This window comes from Canis lupus, chromosome X, assembly GCF_003254725.2.
Source record: "Canis lupus dingo isolate Sandy chromosome X, ASM325472v2, whole genome shotgun sequence".
NCBI classification, from domain to species: domain Eukaryota; kingdom Metazoa; phylum Chordata; class Mammalia; order Carnivora; family Canidae; genus Canis; species Canis lupus.
In genome coordinates this window covers 59098240-59120100 of record NC_064281.1, presented here as the reverse complement: position 1 = coordinate 59120100, position 21861 = coordinate 59098240, and positions in this window count along the sequence as shown.

The following is a 21861-nucleotide window of genomic DNA, read 5'->3' as shown; positions in this document are numbered from 1 at the left end:
TTTGTATTTCCCTGATGGCAAGTGATGCAGTGTCCATCGAAAGATGAATGGATAAAGAAGATGTGGTCTATGTATACAATGGAATATTACTCAGCCATTAGAAACGACAAATACCCACCATTTGCTTCAACGTGGATGGAACTGGAGGGTATTATGCTGAGTGAAATAAGTCCATTGGAGAAGGACAAACATTATATGGTCTCACTCATTTGGGGAATATAAATAATAGTGAAAGGGAATAAAGGGGAAAGGAGAAAAAATGAGTGGGAAATATCAGAAAGGGAGACAGAACATGGAAGACTCCTAACTCTGGGAAACGAACTAGGGGTGGTGGAAGGGGAGGAGAGCGGGGGGTGGGGGTGACTGGGTGATGGGCACTGAGGTGGGCACTTGACGGGATGAGCACTGGGTGTTGTTATTCTGTATGTTGGCAAATTGAACACCAATAAAAAATAAATTTATTATTTAAAAAAAATGAACAGAATAGCAATAAATTCATACCTATCAATAATTACTTTGACTGTAATAGACTTGCTGTGTGGCAAGTACCAATGAGAAACAAAACAATTACTCAAAGTCCAATATATTGGAACAGCGAGAGGCCCAAAAGGGCCACACTGTCAGACACGACCAAGAAGAATAGGTGGCCAGGTGAAGCACCAAGTCTGAGTCCAGGTTGGCTCTGTTTTATTACCATAGAATGTTAAGTATGTGGAAGTAAGGAAGGAAAAACAACTCAAGAAACCAAACACGTGAGGGGCAGCAGGGAACTGCCTATGTGACTATCTGCACCATCTCAGAGAACCATTAACTTGGGGACTGTAGGGGATAGGAGAATTGACCTCAGCAGACCTGGCTATCTTATCCACCAACATTGCTATTTTCAGCATGTACTGTTTCAGTACAGACTGATAGCAGGAATACTTGGCTTTTGCCACATGCATAAAAATGTTGCCATTTTTGTGTGTCCCTGTTCTTATTGTTTCTTTTACCCACTGAGGTCTTGCTTTCCCACATCTCTTCCTTTTTTGTTTACATAAGTTAGAACTCAAAAGGAAGGGTACAGGGGGGTGGTTAGGGAATTGGCTGATAGTGAAACTATTGCAGGAGAGCCATTATGGCTTCAGCACAAAGAGTTTTATGAAACAGGTAGCTCTGGGTCTTCAGCACTGTAAGAAATACAAAAGAAATAGCATACCAAAACTTTTGAGAATCCTTATTCAGAGGTTTAGTCCTGCAAACCAGTTCTGAGGGTTGAGCCAATGAGCTAAATCATTAAGGTGGGCAAGTGTGGCACTTTGTGCCTCTTTACATAATTGAATCATTTGTTCATATAATCAGCTTGAAGGTTGAAAATGTCTTGACCCAGAGGAAAGTGAAATGCTCCATGCCGTTAAACATCCTCCCAAGAAGCAGAACTATTAAAGGGGTCAGGGATGATACACATCAAGTGATATCCCACATCACAGCTGAGGCGGCTGTGAGTCCAAAGGGCCTCTTGATGTTTCTCTATCCAAGAGACCACTACTTCTAAGGCATCAAGGTGTTGGAGAATTTCCTGATCAATTGTGGTTTGAGTGATTAAGTCAGAGGTCACATTTTGCAGATAACAGTTCATACTATGGGCTGTTTGGATAGAATGGGAAGGAGCAACTACAGCTGTAGCTGTTGCAGAGGCCATGGTGGTAACAGCTATAATGGATGCTATGAAGAGCCCGAGAAATCTTTTGCTCCTAACATAGACTAGAGTATTAGTAACTTGTTCTAAAGCAAAATCTGCAACCCAAGCCCTAGTTAGGTTGATTAGGACCCATGCATCAACCCTTTGTTTGAGCACAAAAATATGGGTGATGTTTAGTTGGGTTATGTTTAAATGTGTAATACAAGGAGTGAGCCATGTGAAATTGACAGCTGGTGTTACATTAAAGTTTTTCATCGAGGGATAATGAGATGAGGAATTTGTCTGAGAGATAGAAGGCTCACAGGAGGACATAACAAGTATGTAGGGTTGAGAGGTGCAAAACAAGCTGTTCAAAGGTATCATTGGCAACCCAAGTTATTTTCCTACCCCTAGGTCTTCGATATTCTCCTTGATGCACTGTGTGAGGAAAAAAGACAACTTCCAGGTGCCAGATGTATCTTTTCAACCATGACCAATGAGAGAACTGGCAAACACATAACAGGGGCCCTGCCAGCCCCAGGTTCCAGGATAAAGATTGTCCAGGATAGTTGTAAGGAGGCTATAACAGCATGTGATGCTAGAGTTTTGAACCTGGAGACTATTGGGTCTCAATTTTCTAGCACCTGTCCCCCAAATAGTGGATTTTTAGTGAAGTTTGTCTAACTACAGGTGCCCCAGAACAAATATAAGCCTTCTCCAATTTGTACCCAAGGGTGGGAACATACAGGAATGTTAGATTTAGTATAATTTTTCCCTAATTTGATTTTACTTCCTACCTGAGCGATCCTGATAATATTCAATATTTTACCGTCCTTATATGATCCATCCCTGTGAAGCTGTGGTTCCTATACCATTGCGGTTAAAAGAAATACAATAATTACTAGCTGTAGTGTGCGCTACAGTGCGGAAAGGTAACTCTTCAGTAAGAAAGAACCAATTATGAGTGAGTCTATGCCATCCACTATGATACCCAAATTTGCTTCTGAATTTTTCACCATCCTGAAGGGAGTGGAGGGGGAAAGCCAGTTACCCCCTGTGTAAATGGTGTCATTGGTGGAAATTGGGGGCTCAGGGTCCCCCAAGAAAAGTAGGTCAAAGACTAGGAGGTTTAAGATATGTGTCCAATAGGTGCAGTTTCCCATAAAGATAGGGAGGAACCAAGGAATTCCCATAATATGAACAGCACAGATACCTTAGGAGTTTTGGAGTTAATGGTTATGTTGCAAACATGGAAAGGAGCAAATTTTCAGGGGTCATAGGTGTTCCTGTGATTTCTAAGATTTTTTTCTGCTTACATAATGAGTTTTTCAGGTCACTCCAGGTTAGCCCACAGGACTGCATCATGGAGGTTAGGGGTCCCATCCTCCTTTTCTTTGTCATCACCTCCTGAGGTGGCTGAATGGCAAGCTGCTGAAATTCTGGAACTGGGTTCAATCCCTGTAGTTACCAGCTTATGGTAAGTTTGTACAGCTTTGGCCAGAATCTAAAGGGGTCCTGAAGGAGACAACACAGAAGCATACCTTCTTTCCCATGTTAACAATTCCACTGTCTCCTACCATTGGGGTCCTTGTAGGGTCTGCAGATAAAGTACTAGAGTCTTTGGTCTTTTCTGAGCTAAAACAAAATGTCATTCTACAGCTGTGAGACCTGATGCATTGCAATTTTTAAAATTTAGAGTAAATAGGGCTTTATGAAGTTGTTCCTGAAGGGAAGTATATCTCTATATATTTCCCCTTTTTTGTTTACATAGCTGTTCTTTTATAAGGCTGTTGGCCCATTTCACAATGGCTTGTCCAGTTGGGTTATGTGGGATGCCAGTTACATCTTTAATGTTTCATGTTTTGAAAAAGATCACAAGGGCCTTAAAGTTATGTATAAGCAAGATCATTGTCTATTTTAACCTGTTTAGAAAGGCCCATGGTGGCAGTTGCAGATAGGATGTGTTTCTTAACATGCTTTTTAGCCTTTCCTGATTAGTCTGTGGCATGCAGTAGGCCAGAGAAAGTATCATTAGTGACATGGAGGTATTTAAGGCACCCAAAAGAGCTCATAATAGGTAACATCCATCTGCCAGATCTCATTTTTTGTTAATCCTCATGGATTAACTCCTCCTTGGCGAGATATCTTGTAGTATTGTTAACAATCAGGACAGGTTTTAATGATCTCTTCAGCCTGCTGTAAAGATATTTTATAGGTTAAGGACAACGCTTTGGCCCCTTGGTGAAAAAATTGATGAGAATCAAGTGCTTCTTCTATGGTTATAAAAAAACTAATTTGTCAAATCTTTTATTACCCTCTACCAAAGGAACTGGCAGGCCAGAATGAGATTCAATATGGGTGATATAGACCAACTCTGTCCTAGTATGTATCAGATGCTGAAGGTGTTTAAACATATTAAAAAGCATCTCATCATTACCATCATGGATAAGGGCCATCTCAATGACTTGAACAATACCAACTACATAAGCAGAGTCAGCAACAATATTTAAAGGGTGATCATGAAAATGTTGAAGAGCTGCAATGATAGCCCCAAGTTCTGTCCACTGAGTGGAGCTGTGGTGTGCAGTAAGAAAATTTCTCCAAGTACTTTGTTCAAGCCATGTAACTGAGCTTTTACCCCATTTCCCCGATCAGTCGACAAAGACCATTAAGGCATCAGGAATAGGAGTGGCAGACAGGACAATAAAGTATGCAAGAGGAAAGAGTTGAAAGCCTTGTAAGATTTTGTGACATAGCAAAGAAAAATTAATGTTTCCATGATAATCAGCTAATGCTATTTGAAAAGATTTCAAATTGGCCTAAAAATCCATCTTATTGAGTCCTGTATTAATTATATCTGATCTCGCCCAGTAAATATTTGACATTGGTGCTGGCCCTGTTCAATTAAGTAAACCTATTGTTCAAATTGAGTACATAACTTGGGGAGTGGGATGTTGTGGGCTTGAAATATCCATTCTAGGACCTCAACATGTGGGAGAAATTGACAGAGGAGGCCTGTGGGACTGTGAGGTATGTTTAAGATTATTAAATGTATCAGACTACCAAGGATGACTCATTCTAAATGACAAGTACTGAACCACTTAGTTATTTGCTTTAATTCTTCCCTTGCTTGTGGGGAGAGGATTAGAGGAGAAAGGAAATTGAGGTCCCCCTCTAAGGTGTCAAAGAGAGGCTACAAGCTATAAGTGGGAATGTTCATAGAGGATGAATCCAATTAATATTCCCTAGCAATTTTTGAAGGTCATTAGGGATCATAGTCTCCTTAATTGCAATACTGACTCACTGTGGTCACATGTGTCTTTGAGTAATAATATAGCTCAAATATTTCCATGGCTCCAACTTTTGTACCTTTTCAGTGACAATTTTTAAGCCTATTCTGTTGGTATGATCTGCCAAATTATCTTAGCCAAGGTGATGATGTCTGGATGTGCCAAGAGAATAGCATCCCTATAGTGATATGAGTGATAAAGCTTTAGGTAATGTAGTATAGGTAGGTCACAGAGCATGATCCACAAAATCCTGACAAATACTAAAGCTATTGACCATTTCTTGGGGAAGGACTTTTCATTGGTATCTTTTTTTAAAAGATTTTATTTATTTATTCATGAGAGACACACAGAGAGAAGCAGAGACACAGGCAGAGGAAGAAGCAGGCTCCATGCAGGGAGCCCGATGTGGGACTCGATCCCAGGACTCCAGGATCATGCCCTGGGCTGAAGGCAGGTGCTAAACTGCTGAGCCACCCAGGGATCCCCATCCATTGGTATCTTTTTAGTGGGGATCTTGAATTAACACAAGACAAAGAGAAAGCAAAATTTTCCCTATCATCCTGGTGTAAAGGAATAGCGAAGAAGCAGTCCTTTAAATCAATTATGAAGAGGTGATGACCTCTGGGAATTAGTGTTGGATTTGGAAGACCTGGGTGTAATGCTCCTATAGGAACTATATGTGGATTTATTTGATGGAGAATATGGAGAAGACTCCATTCTCCTGAGTTTTTTAGGGATACTGAAAATGGGCATGTTCCAGGGAATATGTGAGGGCTCTATGTGGCCTTCCTCTACTTGCTCTTAAACTAAGAGTGTTGCTTGTTGCAATTTCTCCCCCTTTTAAAGGCCACTGTTCTGCTCAAATTGGTGGGCCAGGAACCCATTGTAGTCAGAGTGGCAAGAGAATGACAGTAGCCCTTAAGATAAATTTGAAGAAGAGGTGTTAATATCAACATTCCACTGAGATAGTCCCATCTCCATAGGACTATGGGAAGGTCTAAGACATAAGGCACAATTATAGTAATCTGACCAGTATATTTGAGTGTTTTTTTGTTTGTTTGTTTGTTTACTTTTTTGGGGAGGATATGGGCTCCATCCAACCCTGTAAGAGTCTCAAAAGAGTAACAAGTCTTCCATGAAGATAATCAGCCTTTGGAAGCAACGATCTTCATGTCAGCTCCCAAGTCTTTGGGCACTTCTGTTTTTTCTTTATGGTCAGGCATTACAAAAGGAAGCAACAATAGCTATGCCAATCGTGTCCTAATGGTGAATAAATGATAGCGCTGGTGACCATGATTTAGATTTGACCAGTATAATCGGAGTCTATTAGCCTCAGAAGGACCTGAATGTCCTGGTGGGTGACATTTGATCTCCCCAATATGAGGGCAGCAGTCCCTTGAGGGAGAGGTCCCTACACTGTGCTAGAACACAATGTGCTGGAACTACTTTTACTTGATTAGCCTCATCCAAAAGAAAGTCCTTCGCAAGAGACAAGTCTAAACCAGCACGGCCTGAGGTTTCTGTTTGTAGTTTGATTATTCAGACCCCCTTTGAAGGGACTACAGCTCCCACGAGGGGGCATACACGTTCCAGGCTTGGCTCCAGGATTTTCTCATGGAAAGTGGTGCCACGTTTCCTAAAACGTTTTTGCCCTAAGAATTAAGCTTTGAACAACACTGATTGGCCCAATAAAAATCGCTTTTGTCCTCCATTTGCTTCAATGTGGATAGAACTGGAGAGTTCCCCATTGGAATTGTATTCTCCAGATTTTTCAAAGAAATAGTGGTAGCTGCATCATTAAATTCTTGTAACCAAACACTATATTGGGCTATGGAGAAAACTGTCTTAACTACAGTCTTCTAATCCCAGGCAGTCAATTCATAAACATTTCAGAACCCGATGGCTTCTATCATCCCTTTAGTAAATGAGCTCTGAATCTCATTATCAGCTATGTTCTTCCTAAATTCTGTAAAAATGGCAAAAGGTAGATTTTCATGTGTAAGGCCTTGATTTCCTTCCCTCATAATGGGAAGGCTTGTAATATTTCACCTTCAGTTTACCATCTCCAGAAAGCATCTTTCCATGATAGGTTCGTAAACTGATGGCTCCAGCGCGGTGAAGGAGGGAAGGAGTTGGAAGAGGGGGTGAGACCTCAGAGTGTTTGTTTAAGCACAGGCATTATGGTTGGAAGGTGATGACTCAAGAGTGAGAGAGGGAGGTGGTGGAAAGAGGTTGTATCACTGGAGGAAAAGGAGGAGGCTGAGGTAGGAACAAAGCTGGTGTCTCAGACTCGGCAGAAAAAATCTTATCATGTTCTTGGATGGGCCTCAAGGCTGTTCTACATAGATTCCAAGCCATGAGACCTGAAACCTTCATGGACCCTGTAGCTTGGCTTTGCAAACGGCAGATTCTCTCCCAGGTGTCCAAATTTAAGCTTCCCTCTCTAGGGTACCAGGTGCATTGTTGTCTAATAACTACCAGTAATTTAGTTACTTGTTGATATGATATTTATATCTTGATGCCTTTAGGAGACTAAGCAATTGCAATTTGTATTGTTTTTTTTTTTATTTTTTTTTTATTGGTGTTCAATTTACTAACATACAGAATAACACCCAGTGCCCGTCACCCATTCACTCCCACCCCCCGCCCTCCTCCCCTTCTACCACCCCTAGTTCGTTTCCCAGAGTTAGCAGTCTTTACGTTCTGTCTCTCTTTCTGATATTTTTCTTCATGAGAAAGAAAGCCACCTATGCTGGGGGAGGAAAGAGAGATAGCTACAAAGAAAAGGAAAGAGAGAAAAGTAAGCCAAGAAGAAAGTAAAAAAAAAAAAAAGCCTTTTGGTGGACAGCCTAAAATGACCTTGCTGTAGGCATGCCAGGATGTTCCAAAGCTACCTATTTTTATTACTGGAATAAAATTTGGGTACCCTTTTGCTTTACCAAGCTAGGAAGGTCAGTCTTCTTACACAGATCACACCAGGGTCACCACTTGCAATGGGTCATGTTCTTTTTTTTAAATTTATTTATTAATGAGGGATCCCTGGGTGGCGCAGCAGTTTAGCGCCTGCTTTTGGCCCAGGGCACGATCCTGGAGATCCGGGATCGAATCCCACGTCGGGCTCCCAGTACATGGAGCCTGCTTCTCCCTCTGCCTGTGTCTCCACCTCTCTCTCTCTCTCTCTCTATCTGTGACTATCATAAATAATAAAAAAATAAATAAAATTTATTTATTAATGAGAGACACAGAGATAGGCAGAGACATAGGCAAAGGGAGAAGCAGGCTCCCTGCAGTGAGCCTGACATGGGACTTGATCCCAGTACCCCAGGATCACACCCTGAGCCAAAGGCAGATGCTCAACCACTGAGCCACCCAGGTGACCCATGGTGGGGCATGTTCTAATGAGAGAAGAAATGATTACTCAGAGTCTAGTATCTTGGAATAATGAGAGGCCCAAAAGGGCTACAATGTCAGGTACCACCACGAAGTGTAAGTAGCCAGGTGAAGCCCCGAGTCTGAATCTAGGTTGACTCTCAGTTTTATTACCATAGAATGTTAAGTATATGGAAGCAAGGAAGGAAAAACAGCTCAAGAAGCCAAACACATGAGGGGCAGCAGGGAACTGCCTATGTGACTATCTGCACCATCTCAGAGAACCATTAACTCGGGGACTGCAGGGGATAGAATTGACCTCAGCAGGCCTAGCTATCTCATCCACCAATATTGCTATTTTCAGCATGTACTGTTTTCAGGAATACGTGGCTTTTGCCACATGCATAAAACTGTTTCCAATTATGTGTGTCCCTATTCTTCTGTTTCTTCTACCCACTGAAGTCTTGATCTCCCACATAGAATAAATTCTCCAATCCAAAGATATAGGGTTAAGAAATGGATAAAAAAAAAGACCCATCTATATGCTGCCTACAGGAGACTCATTTCATACCCAAAGACATATGTAGATTGAAAGTGAAGAGATAGAAAAATGTTAATCATAAAAATACAAGTGAAAAGTAAACTGAGGGAGCAATACTTACATTGGACAAAACAGACTTTAAAACAAAGACAAGGAGGCAGAAAAAGATGGCAGAATAGTAGGGTCCCCAAGTCACCTAACCCCACCAACTTACTTAGATAACTTTCAAATCATCCTGAAAACCTACGAATTCGGCCTGAGATTTAAAGAGAGAACAGCTGGAATGCTACAGTGAGAAGAGTTCCTATGTCTATCAAGTACAACTTGATTTTAGCCACTTTGCACTGAGCAAAATGACTACAAGGAAAAACTCACCACAAAAGAATCAGAAACAGTATGCTCTCCCACAGAATAACAGAATTTGGATTGAAATTCAATGTCAGAAAGACAATTGTAAAACTACTGGTGGCTCTAGAAAAAAGCATAAAGGATTCAAGAGACCTCACAATTGCAGAATTTAGATCTAATTAGGGCGAAATTAAAAATCAATTAAATGAAATGCAATCCAAACTGGAGGTCCTAACGATGAGGGTTAATGAGGTAGAAGAACGAGTGAGTGACATGGAAGACAAGTTGATGGCAAGGAAGGAAGCTGAGGAAAAAAGAGAAAACAATTAAAAGATCATGAGGATAGGTTAAGGGAAATAAATGACAGCCTCAGAAGGAAAAATCTAGATTTAATTGGGGTTCCAGAAGGTGCCAAAAGAGACAGAGGACCAGAAAGCATATTTGAACAATAATAGCTGAGACCTTCTCTAACTTGGGGAGGGAAAGAGGCATTCAGATCCAGGAGATAGAGAGATGCCCCCCTAAAATCAATGAAAACCATTCAACACCCTGACATTTAATAGTGAAACTTGCAAATTCCAAATATAAAGACAAGATACTTAAAGTAGCAAGAGACAAGAGATCCCTAACCTTTATGGGGAGAAGTACTAGGTTAACAGCAGACTTCTCCACAGAGACCTGGCAGGCCAGAAAGGGCTGGCAGGATATATTAACGGTGCTAAATGAGAAGAACATGTAGACAGGAATACTCAATTCAGCAAGGCTCTCATTCAGAACAGAAGGAGAGATAAAGAGCTTCCAAGATAGGCAGAACTAAAAGAATATGTGACCACCAAACCAGCTCTGCAAGAAATATGAAGGGGGACTCTGTAGAAGAAAGAGGAAGTCCAAGGAAACAATTCACAAAAACAGGGACTGAATAGGAATCATGATGACACTAAATTCCTATCTTTCAATAGAAATTCTGAACGTGAATGGGCTTAATGACCCCATGAAACGGCGCAGGGTTTCAGACTGGATAAAAAAGCAAGACTCAAGACCCATCCAATTGCTGTCTACAAGAAACTCATTTGAGACATAAGGAAACCTCCAGCTTGAAAATAAAAGGTTGGAGAACAATTTACCATTCAAAGGGTCCTCAAGGGATCCCTGGGTGGCGCAGCGGTTTGGTGCCTGCCTTTGGCCCAGGGCACGATCCTGGAGACCCGGGATCGAATCCCACGTCGGGCTCCTGGTGCATGGAGCCTGCTTCTCCCTCTGCCTGTGTCTCTGCCTCATTCTCTCTCTCTCTCTCTGTGACTATCACAAATAAATAAAAATTAAAAAAATTAAAAAAAAAAACAAAGGGTCCTCAAAAGAAAGTAGGGGTAGCCATCCTTATACTAGATATATTAAAGTATATCCCAAGACTGTAGTAATAGATGAAGAGGGACACTCTATTGTACTTAAAGGATCTATCCAACAAGAGGACCTAAGAATCATGAATATTTATGCCCCGAATGTGGGACCTACCAAGGATATCAATCAATTAATAAACAAAGTTAAGACATACTTAGATAATTATACATTTACACTTGAAGACTTGAATACGGCACTTTCTAGATCTTCTAAACACAACATCTACAAAGAAACAAGAGCATTAAATGATACACTGGACCAGATGAATTTCACAGATATTTACAGAACTTTACATCCAAACACAACTGAATACACATTCTTATCAAGTACACATGGAACTTTCCCCAGAATAGACCACATACTGGGTCACAAATCAGGTCTTAACCGATACCAAAAGATTAGGGTAGTACCCTGCATATTTTCAGCATAATGCTTTGAAACTAGAACTAAACCACAAGAAGAATTTGGAAGGATGTCAAACACATGGAGGTTAAAGACCATCCTGCTAAAAGATGAAAGAGTCAACAAGGAAATTAGGGAAGAATTAAAAAGATTCATGGAAACTAAGGAGAATGAAGATACAACCCTTCAAAATCTTTGGGATACAGTAAAAGCAGTCCTTAGGGGAGAAATACATCGCAATACAAGCATCCATCCTAAAACTGGAAAGAACTCAAATACAACAGCTAACCTTGCACTTAAAGGAGCTGGAGAAAAAAAACAGCAAATAGATCCTACACCCTGCAGAAGAAGAGAGTTAATAAAGATTCTAGCAAACTCAATGAAATAGACACCAGAACAACTGTGGAACAGATCAACAAAACCAGGAGTTGGTTGTTTGAAAGAATTAATAAGATAGATAAACCATTAGCCAGCCTTATTAAAAAGAAAAGAGAAAAGACTCAAATTAACAAAATCATGAAAGAGAAAGGAGAGATCACCACCAATACCAAGGAAAAATAAACGATTTTAAAGACTTATTATGAGCAGCTATATGCCAATAAATTAGGCAATCTAGAAGAAATGGATGCATTTCTGGAAAACCACAAACTACCAAAATTGGAACAGGAAGAAATAAAAAACCTGGACAGGCCAGTAAACAGGGAGGAAATTGAAGCAGTCATGAAAAACCTCGCAAACACCAAAGTCCAAGGCCAGACGACTTCCCAGGGGAATTCTATCAATCGTTTAAGGAAACCATACCTATTCTACTAAAGCTGTTCAGAAACATAGAAAAAGATGGAGGACTTCCAAACTCGTTCTATGAGGCCAGCATCCCCTTAATTCCAAAACCAGACAAAGACCCCACCAAAGAGGAGAATTATAGACTAATATCCCTGATGAATATGGATGCAAAAATTCTCAACAAGATACCAGCCAATAGGATCCAACAGTACATTAAGAAGATTATTCACTATGACAGAGTAGGATTAATCCCTGGGATGCAAGGCTGGTTCAACACTCGTAAATCCAATCAAAGTGATAGATAATATCAACTAGAAACAAAACAAGAACTATATGATCCTCTCAATAGATGCAGACAAAGCATTTGACAAAATACAGCATCCATTCCTGATCAAAACTCTACAGAGTGTAGCGATAGAGAGAACATTCCTCAACATCTTAAAAGCCATCTATGAAAAGCAAACAGCAAAAATCATTCTCAATGGGGAAACACTGGGAGCCTATCCCCTAAGATCAGGAACAAGACAGGGATGTCCACTCTCACCACTGCCATTCAACATTGTACTACGAATCCTAGCCTCAGGAATCAGGTCACAAAAAGAAATAAAAGGCATTCAAATTGGCAAAGAAGAAGTCAAACTCTCCCTCCTCAGAGATGACATGATACTGTACATAGAAAACCCAAAGGCTAACCCCAAGATTGCTTGATTCGGCACTATGGCAGGACACCTCAATGCCCAGAAATCAGTGGCATTTCTATACACTAACAATGAGACTGAAGAAAGAGAAATGAAGGAGTCAATCCCATTGACAATTGAACCCAAGCATAAGATACCTAGGAATAAATCTAACCAAAGAGGGACATGATCTATACCCTAAAAACTACAGAACACTTCTTTTTTTTTTTTTATTGGTGTTCAATTTGCCAACATGCAGAATAACACTGAGTGCTCATCCCGTCACGTGCCCCCCTCAGTACCCGTCACCCATTCACTCCCACCCCCCACCCTCCTCCCCTTCCACCACCCCTAGTTCGTTTCCCAGAGTTAGGAGTCTTTATGTCATGTCTCCCTTTCTGATATTTCCTACCCATTTCTTATCCCTTCCCTTCTATTCCCTTTCACTATTATTTATATTCCCCAAATGAATGAGACCATATAATGTTTGTCCTTCTCCGATTGACTTATTTCACTCAGCATAATACCCTCCAGTTCCATCCAAGTCGAAGTAAATGGTGGGTATTTGTCATTTGTAATGGTTGAGTAATATTCCATTGTATACATAAGCCACATCTTCTTTATCCATTCATCTTTCGATGGACACCGAGGCTCCTTCCACAGTTTGGCTATTGTGGACATTGCTGCTAGAAACATCAGGGTGCAGGTGTCCCGACATTTCATTGCATCTGTATCTCTGGGGTAAATCCCCAGCAGTGCAATTGCTGGGTCGTAGGGCAGGTCTATTTTGAACTCTTTGAGGAACCTCCACACAGTTTTCCAGAGTGGCTGCACCAGTTCACATTCCCACCAACAGTGCAAGAGTGTTCCCTTTTCTCCCCATCCTCTCCAACATTTGTTGTTTCCTGCCTTGTTAATTTTCCCCATTCTCATTGGTGTGAGGTGGTATCTCATTGTGGTTTTGATTTGTATTTCCCTGATGGCAAGTGATGCAGAGCATTTTCTCATGTGCATGTTGGCCATGTCTATGTCTTCCTCTGTGAGATTTCTGTTCATGTCTTTTGCCCATTTCATGATTGGATTGTTTGTTTCTTTGGTGTTAAGAAGTTCTTTATAGATCTTGGAAACTAGCCCTGTATCTGATAAGTCATTTGCAAATATCTTCTCCCATTCTGTAGGTTGTCTTCTAGATTTGTTGACTGTGTACTTTGCTGTGCAAAAGCTTCTCATCTTGATGAAGTCCCAATAGTTCATTTTTGCCTTTGCTTCTTTTGCCTCCGTGGATGTATCTTCCAAGAAGTTACTGTGGCCAAGTTCAAAAAGGGTGTTGCCTGTGTTCTCCTCTAGGATTTAATGGAATCTTGTCTCACATTTAGATCTTTCATCCATTTTGAGTTTATCTTTGTGTATGGTGAAAGAGAGTGGTCTAGTTTCATTCTTCTGCATGTGGATGTCCAATTTTGCCAGCACCATTTATTGAAGAGACTGTCTTTCTTCCAGTGGGTAGTCTTTCCTCCTTTGTCGAATGTTAGTTGACCAAAAAGTTGAAGGTCCACTTCTGGATTCTCTCTTCTGTTCCATTGATCTATGTGTCTGTTTTTGTGCCAGTACCATACTGTCTTGATGACCACAGCTTTGTAGTACAACCTGAAATCTGGCATTGTGATGCCCCCAGCTATGGTTTTCTTTTTGAAAATTCCCCTGGCTATTTGGGGTCTTTTCTGACTCCACACAAATCTTAAAATAATTTGTTCTAACTCTCTGAAGAAAGTCCATGGTATTTTGATAGGGATTGCATTAAACGTGTAAATTGCCCTGGGTAACATTGACATTTTCACAATATTAATTCTTCCAATACATGAGCATGGAATATTTTTCCATCTTTTTTGTCTTCCTCAATTTCTTTCAGAAGTGTTCTATAGTTTTTAGGGTATAGATCCTTTACCTCTTTGGTGAGGTTTATTCCTAGGTATCTTATGCTTTTCGGTGCAATTGTAAATGGGATTGACCCCTTAATTTCTCTTTCTTCAGTCTCATTGTTAGTGTATAGAAATGCCACTGACTTCTGGGCATTGATTTTGTAACCTGCCTCACTGCTGAATTGCTGTATGAGTTCTAGCAATCTTGGGTTGGAGTCTTTTGGGTTTTCTATGTAGAGTATAATGTCATCAACAAAGAGGGAGAGTTTGACTTCTTCTTTGGCAATTTGAATGCCTTTAATGTCCTTTTGTTACCTGATTGCTGAGGCTAGGACTTCTAGTCCTATGTTGAATAGCAGTGGTGAGAGTGGACATCCCTGTCTTGTTCCTGATCTTAGGGGAAAGGCTCCCAGTGCTTCCCCATTCAGAACACTTCTGAAAGGAATTGAGGAAGATACAAAGAGATGGAAAAATACTCCATGCTCATGGATTGGAAGAATTAATATTGTGAAAATATCAATGTTACCCAGGACAATTACACGTTTAATGCAATCCCTATCAAAATACCATGGACTCTCTTCAGAGAGCTGGAAAAAATTATCTAAGGATTTGTGTGGAATCAGAAAAGTCACCGAATAGCCAGGGGAATATTAAAAACGAAAACCAGAGCTGGGGGCATCACAATGCCAGTTTTCAGGTTGTACTACAAAGCTGTGATCATCAAGACAGTGTGGTACTGGCACAAAAACAGGCACATAGATCAATGGAACATTATAGATAATCCAGAAGTGGACCCTCAACATTATGGTCAACTAATATTCGAGAAAGCAGGAAAGACTCTCCACTGGAAAAAAAGACAATGTCTTCAATCAATGGTTCTGGGAAAATTGGACAACCTCATGCAGAAGAATGAAATTAGACCATTCTCTTACACCGTACACAAAGATAAACTCAAAATGGATGAAAGATCTCAATGTGAGACAAGATTCCATCAAAATCCTAGAGAAGAACACTGGCACCCTTTTTGGACATGGCCACAGTAACTTCTTGCAAGGTATATTCATGAAGGCAAGAGAAACAAAAGCAAAAATCAATTATTGGGATTTCCTCAAGAGAAAAACCTCTGCACAGCAAAGAAACAGTCAGCAAAAGTAAAAGACAACCTACAGAATGGGAGAAGATATTTGCAAATGACCTATCAGATAAAGGGCTAGTATCCAAGATCTATAAAGAATTTATTAAATTCAACAGCAAAGAAACAAACAATCCAATCATGAAATGGGCAAAAAACATGAACAGAAATTTCACCAAAGAAGACATAGACATGGCCAACAAGCACATGGGAAAATGCTCTGCGTCACTGGCCCTCAGGGAAATACAAATCAAAATCACAATGAGATACCACCTCACACCAGTGAGAATGGGGGAAATTAACAAGGCAGGAGACAACAAATGTTGGAGAGGATGTGGAGAAAGGGGAACCCTCTTGCACTGTTGGTGGGAATTTGAACTGGTGCAGCCACTCTGGAAAACTGTGTGGAGCTTCCTCAAAGAGTTAAAAATAGATCTGCCCTACGACCCAGCAATTGCACTGCTGGGGATTTACCCTAAAGATACAGATGCATTGAAAGGCCGAGGCACCTGCACCCCAGTGTTTATAGCAGCAACGTCCACAGGAGCCAAACTGTGGAAGGAGCCTCGGTGTCCATCAAAAGATGAATGGATAAAGAAGATGTGGTCTATGTATACAATGGAATATTACACAGCCATTAGAAACCATAAATACCCACCATTTGCTTTGACATGGTTGGAATTGGATGGTATTATACTGAATGAAATAAGTCAATCAGGAAAGGACAAACATTATATGGTTTCATTCATTTGGGGAATATAAAATTAGTGAAAGCGAATAAAAGGGAAAGGAGAGAAAATGAGTGAAAATATAGTGAGGGTGACAAAACATGAGAGACACCTAACTCTGGGAAATGAACAAGGAGTAGTGGAAAGAGAGGTGATCAGGGGTTTTGGGTGACTGGGTGTTGGGCTCTAGGGGGCACTTGGCAGGATGAGCACTGGGTGTTATTCTAAATGTTGACAAATTGAACTCCAGTAATAAAAAAAAGACTATAAGAAGAGATGAAGGACACTCTAAAATCTTAAAAGCAACAATCCAACAAGAGGATATAAAAAATTTAAATACTTATGCACCCAACATGGGATCACCCAGTACATAAAGAAGTTAATAACACACAACAAGGAAATAATCAAGAGTAATATATTAATAGTGGAAGATTTTTACACCACATTTATGTCAATGAATAGTAGATTCACAGAGGAAATCAACAAGGAAACAGGGGCTTTGAATAACTTATTGGACCAGATGGATGTAACATATATTCAGAACATTCCACTCTAAAACACCAGAATGCAATTTTTTCCATGTGCACGTGAAACATTCTCCAGAATAGATCATATATCATGCCACAAAACAAGTGTCAACAAATTCAAAGAGACTGAAATCATACCATGCATCTTACCATAATGCCAAGAAACTAAAATCATCCATAATTTTTAAAAAATCCGTGAAGAACACAAATACATGGAGGTTAAATAGCATGCCTGTAAAGAATGAATGGATCAACCATGAAATAAACGGAAATAAAAAATACAGGGAAACAAAAGAAAACGAAAACACAATAGTCCAAAACCTTTGGAGTGCAGCAAAAACAGTTCTAAGAATTAAATTCATAGCAATACAGGCCTACCACAAGAAGTAAGAAAAATCTCAAACAACCTAACCTTACATGCAATGGAACTTGAAAAAGAAGAACAAACAAAACCCAAAACCAGTAGAAGGAAGGAAATAATAAAGATTAGGGAAGATATAAATGAAGTAAGAACTAAAAAACATTTCATTGACCTAGAATAGATCAATGAAACTGAGCTGGTTCTTTGAAAAGATTAACAAAATTGATAAACCTTTACCCAGGCTCATAGAGAAAGAGAGAGAGAGAGAGAGAGAGAGAGAGAGAGAGAACTCAAATAAATTCGGAAATGAAAGAGAAGAAATAACAAACAACACCACAAAAGATTGTAAGAGAATATTAAGGATAATTATATGCCAACAAATTCAACAATCTTAAAGAAATAGACAAATTCCTAGAAACATGTAGCCTCTCAAAAGTGAATTCGGAAGACAGAGAAAATTTGAACAATTTGCCAGCAAAGAAATTGAATCAGAAATCAAAAATCTCCCAAGAAATCAAAACACAGAACCAGATAAATTACAGGTAAATTCCACCAAATATTTAAAGAAGAGCTAATATCTATTCTTCAAAAAAAATGCCAACAAATCCATTGTATGAGGGCAGGATTACCCTGATATCTAAACCAGATAAAGACACTGAGAGAGAGAGAGAGAGGCCCATATCTCTGGTGAACATAGATACAAAAATACTGAACAAGATATCAGCAAGTCAAATATAATAACACATTTAAAAATCATTCACTATGATTAATTGAGATGTATTCCTAGGTTGTAAGAGTGGATCATTATTTAGAAATCAATGTGATATATTACATCAGGAGAAGGATAAAAACCATGTGATCATTTCAATAAATGCCAAAAAAGTATTTGACAAAGTACAACATCCATTCATGATAAAAACCCTCAATAAAATATGTTTAGATGAAACATAATAAAGCCCTTATGTGAAAAACCCACAGCAAACATCATACTCAATGGTGAAAAACTGAGCTTTCTAACATTAGGAACAAGACAAGAATATCCCCTCTCACAACTTTTATTCAACATAGTACTTAAAGTCCTACCCTCAGCAATCACATAAGAAAAATAAGTAAAGGCATCCAAATAGGTATGGAAGAAATAAAATGTTCACTATTTGCAGATGACATGACACTATATATAAAAAACTCTGAAGACTTGATTTAAGAAACTACTAGAACTTAATGAATTCAGCAAGTCTGCAGGATACAAAACCAATATACAGAAATCCATTGCATTTCTATACACTAATAATGAAGTAACAGAAAAGAAATTAAGAATACGATCTTATTAACAATTGCACCACAAATAAATATATACTAGAAATAAACTTAGTCAAATGGTTGCAAAACCTGTATGCTGAAAACTATAAAACATTGATGAAAAGAATTGGAGATGAAATAAACAAATGGAAAGACACTTCATGCTCATGGATTGAGAGAACAAGTATTGTTTATTTTTTTCCATTCAAACACCCATGCACTTTATTTTTTTGTTATTTGTTTTTATTTAAATTCAATTTGGCAACATATACATATAATATAACACCCAGAGCTCATCACATCACATGCCCTCCCTAATTCCCATAACCCGGGTAACCCATCCCCCACCCACTTCCCCTTCAGCAACCCTCAGTTTGTTTCCCAGAGTTAAGAGTCTCTCATGGTTTGTTTTCCTAATTTTTCGCCATTCAGTTTCTCCTTCTTCCCTATAGTCCTTTCACTATTTCTTATATTTCACATATTAGTGGTATCATATGATAACTGTCTTTCTCTGATTGACTTATTTCACTTAGCATAATACCCTACAGTTCCATCCACATTGATGTAAATGGTAGGTATTCATCTTTTCTAATGGCTTAATAAAATTCCATTGTGTGTGTGTGTGTGTGTGTATACACACATATATATATCACATCTGAGAGAACAATTATTGTTAAAATGCCCACACTACCTACAGATTTAATGCAATTCCTATAAAGATACCAACAACATTTTTTCACAGAAATAGAAGTTACCATCATAAAATTTGTATGGAATCTCAAGAGACCCCGAATAGTCAAAGCAATATTGAAAAAGAAGAAAACTGAAGGAATCAGAAACCCAGATTTCAAGATACAGCACAAAGCTGTAGTCATTAAGACAGTATTGCACTAGAACAAAAATAGACATATAGATATATGAAACAGAATAGAGACTCCAGAAATAAATATCTGATTATGGTGTCAAACTTTGACAGAAGATGCAAAAATATACAATTAGAAGGACAGTCTCTTTAACAAATGGTTTTGGGAAAACTGGACAGCTACACAGAAAAAAATAAATTAGACCACTTTCATTCACCACACAAAAATAAATAAATAAATTGAAAACAGATTAAAGACCTAAATATGAGACCTAAAACCATAAAATCCCAAAAGAGCATAGGCAGTAATTTCTCTGATGTTGGCTGTAGCAACATGTTTCTAGCTATATCTCCTAAGGCAAGGGAAACAATGAAATTAAAGTATTGGTACTACATCAAAATAAAAAGCTCTGCATAACAAAGGAGTCAAACAACAAAACTAAAGGACTACCTGCTGAAAGGGAGAAGATACTTGCTAATGACATAACCTTTAAAAGGTTAGTATCCACAAACATATGGTCTCATTCATTTGGGGAATATAAAAAATAGTGAAAGGGAATAAAGGGGAAAGGAGAGAAAATGAGTGAAAATATCAGTGAGGGTGACAAAACATGAGAGACACCTAACTCTGAGAAAATAATAAGGGGTGGTAGAAGGGGAGGTGGGTGGGGGTTGGGGTGACTGGGTGATGGGAACTGGGGGGCACTTGGTGGGATGATCACTGGGTGTTATGCTATATGTTGGCAAATTGAACTCCAATTTAAAAAAAGAAAAAAAAGAAAGATCGCAGAAGAGGGAATTCTAAAAAATAAATAAATAAAATTTAATAAAAAGAAAAAACTGAAAAAAAGTTTAGTACCCAAAATATATGGAAAGCTTATACAAGTGAACACCCAAGAAAAGAAATAATCCAATTTAAAATGTGCAGAAGACATGAACAGACATTTATCGAAAGAACACATACAGGTGACCATCTGATATAGGAAAAAATGCTCAAGATCACCAACCATCAGGGAAATGGAAATTAAAACCACAATGAGATATCACCTCACACCTGTCAGAATGGTTAAAATTAAGCACACAAGAAATAAATGCTGGCAAGGATGCTGAGAAAAAGGAACCCTCCTCATGCACTATTGTTGGGAATGTACAGCCAGTTTGGAAAATGGTATGGAGGTTCCACACAAAGTAAAAAATAGAATTACCATATGATCCAGTAATTCCACTAATGGGTATTTACACAAAAATATAAAAACTCTAAAGCCTATTTATTTCAGCTTTACTTACAGTAGCCAAATTATGGAGGCACCCAAGTGTTTGTTGATAGATAATCGATAAATGCATAAAGTAGAAGTGATATATATATGTGTGTGTGTATATATATATATATATATCACTTGACTAATATATATATATATTGCATGCATATACATATACATATACATATATATTACTCAGTCATAAAAAGAATGAAATAAGGATGGATGTATTTAGAGGGTATAATGCTAATTGAAACAAGTCAATCAGAGAAAAACAAATCCCAAATGAATTCATTTGTATGTGGAATTTTTAAAAAGCAAAGTAAATGATCAATGAAAAAAGACACAAGCAAAAAATACGGACAACAAATTCGTGGTTGCCTGAGGGAGCTGGTTAGTGGGATGGGTAAAATAAATGAAAGGTATTAAGAGTACCCTATCATGATGAGCACTAAGTACTGTATAGAATCATTGAATCACTGTATTGTGCAACTGAAACATTGTATGTTAATTATACTAGAATTTTCTTAAAAAGTAAATGATAAGAACCAGAGGAATGGGGAAAGTGTATGGAACTTGTGGAATAACATTGACAAATGATGAAGAGAAAGACATCCAAGAACATCACTGGAGAAAACTATCAGTTCACACACAGGCACACACACACACACACACACACACACACACAAAGGCAACAAAATAAGAAAACTACAAAAAGTACAGAAAACAGTTAATACAATGAGATCATTAAGCCTTTATCTACCAATAATTACTCTAAATGTAAACCGATCTAACACACTAAAGAAAAGGCATCAAATGGCTGGATATATTAAAAAAGAAAACAGGGAACCCTGGGTGGCGCAGCGGTTTAGCACCTGCCTTTGGCCCAGGGCGCCATCCTGGAGACCTGGGATCGAATCCCACGTCGGGCTCCCAGTGTATGGAGCCTGCTTCTCCCTCTGCCTATGTCTCTGCCATTCTCTCTCTCTCTCTCTCTCTCTCTCACTATCAAAAATAAATAAAAAATTTAAAAAATAAAAATAAAAATAAAAAAGAAAACAAGACCCAAGTCGATGTTTCCTACCAGAAACACATTTCAGCAATAAGGACATGTATAGGTTCAAAATAAAGGGTTAAAAAAATATATTTCATACAACTGAAAATGAAAAGCAGGGTACCTATATTTATAATAGACAAAATAGACTTTAAGCCAGAAATGGTAGGAAAATATAAATGAAGTCATTACATAATAATGAAGAGGTCAAATTATTTTTTTAAAAAGATGTAATTATCATAAATATATACA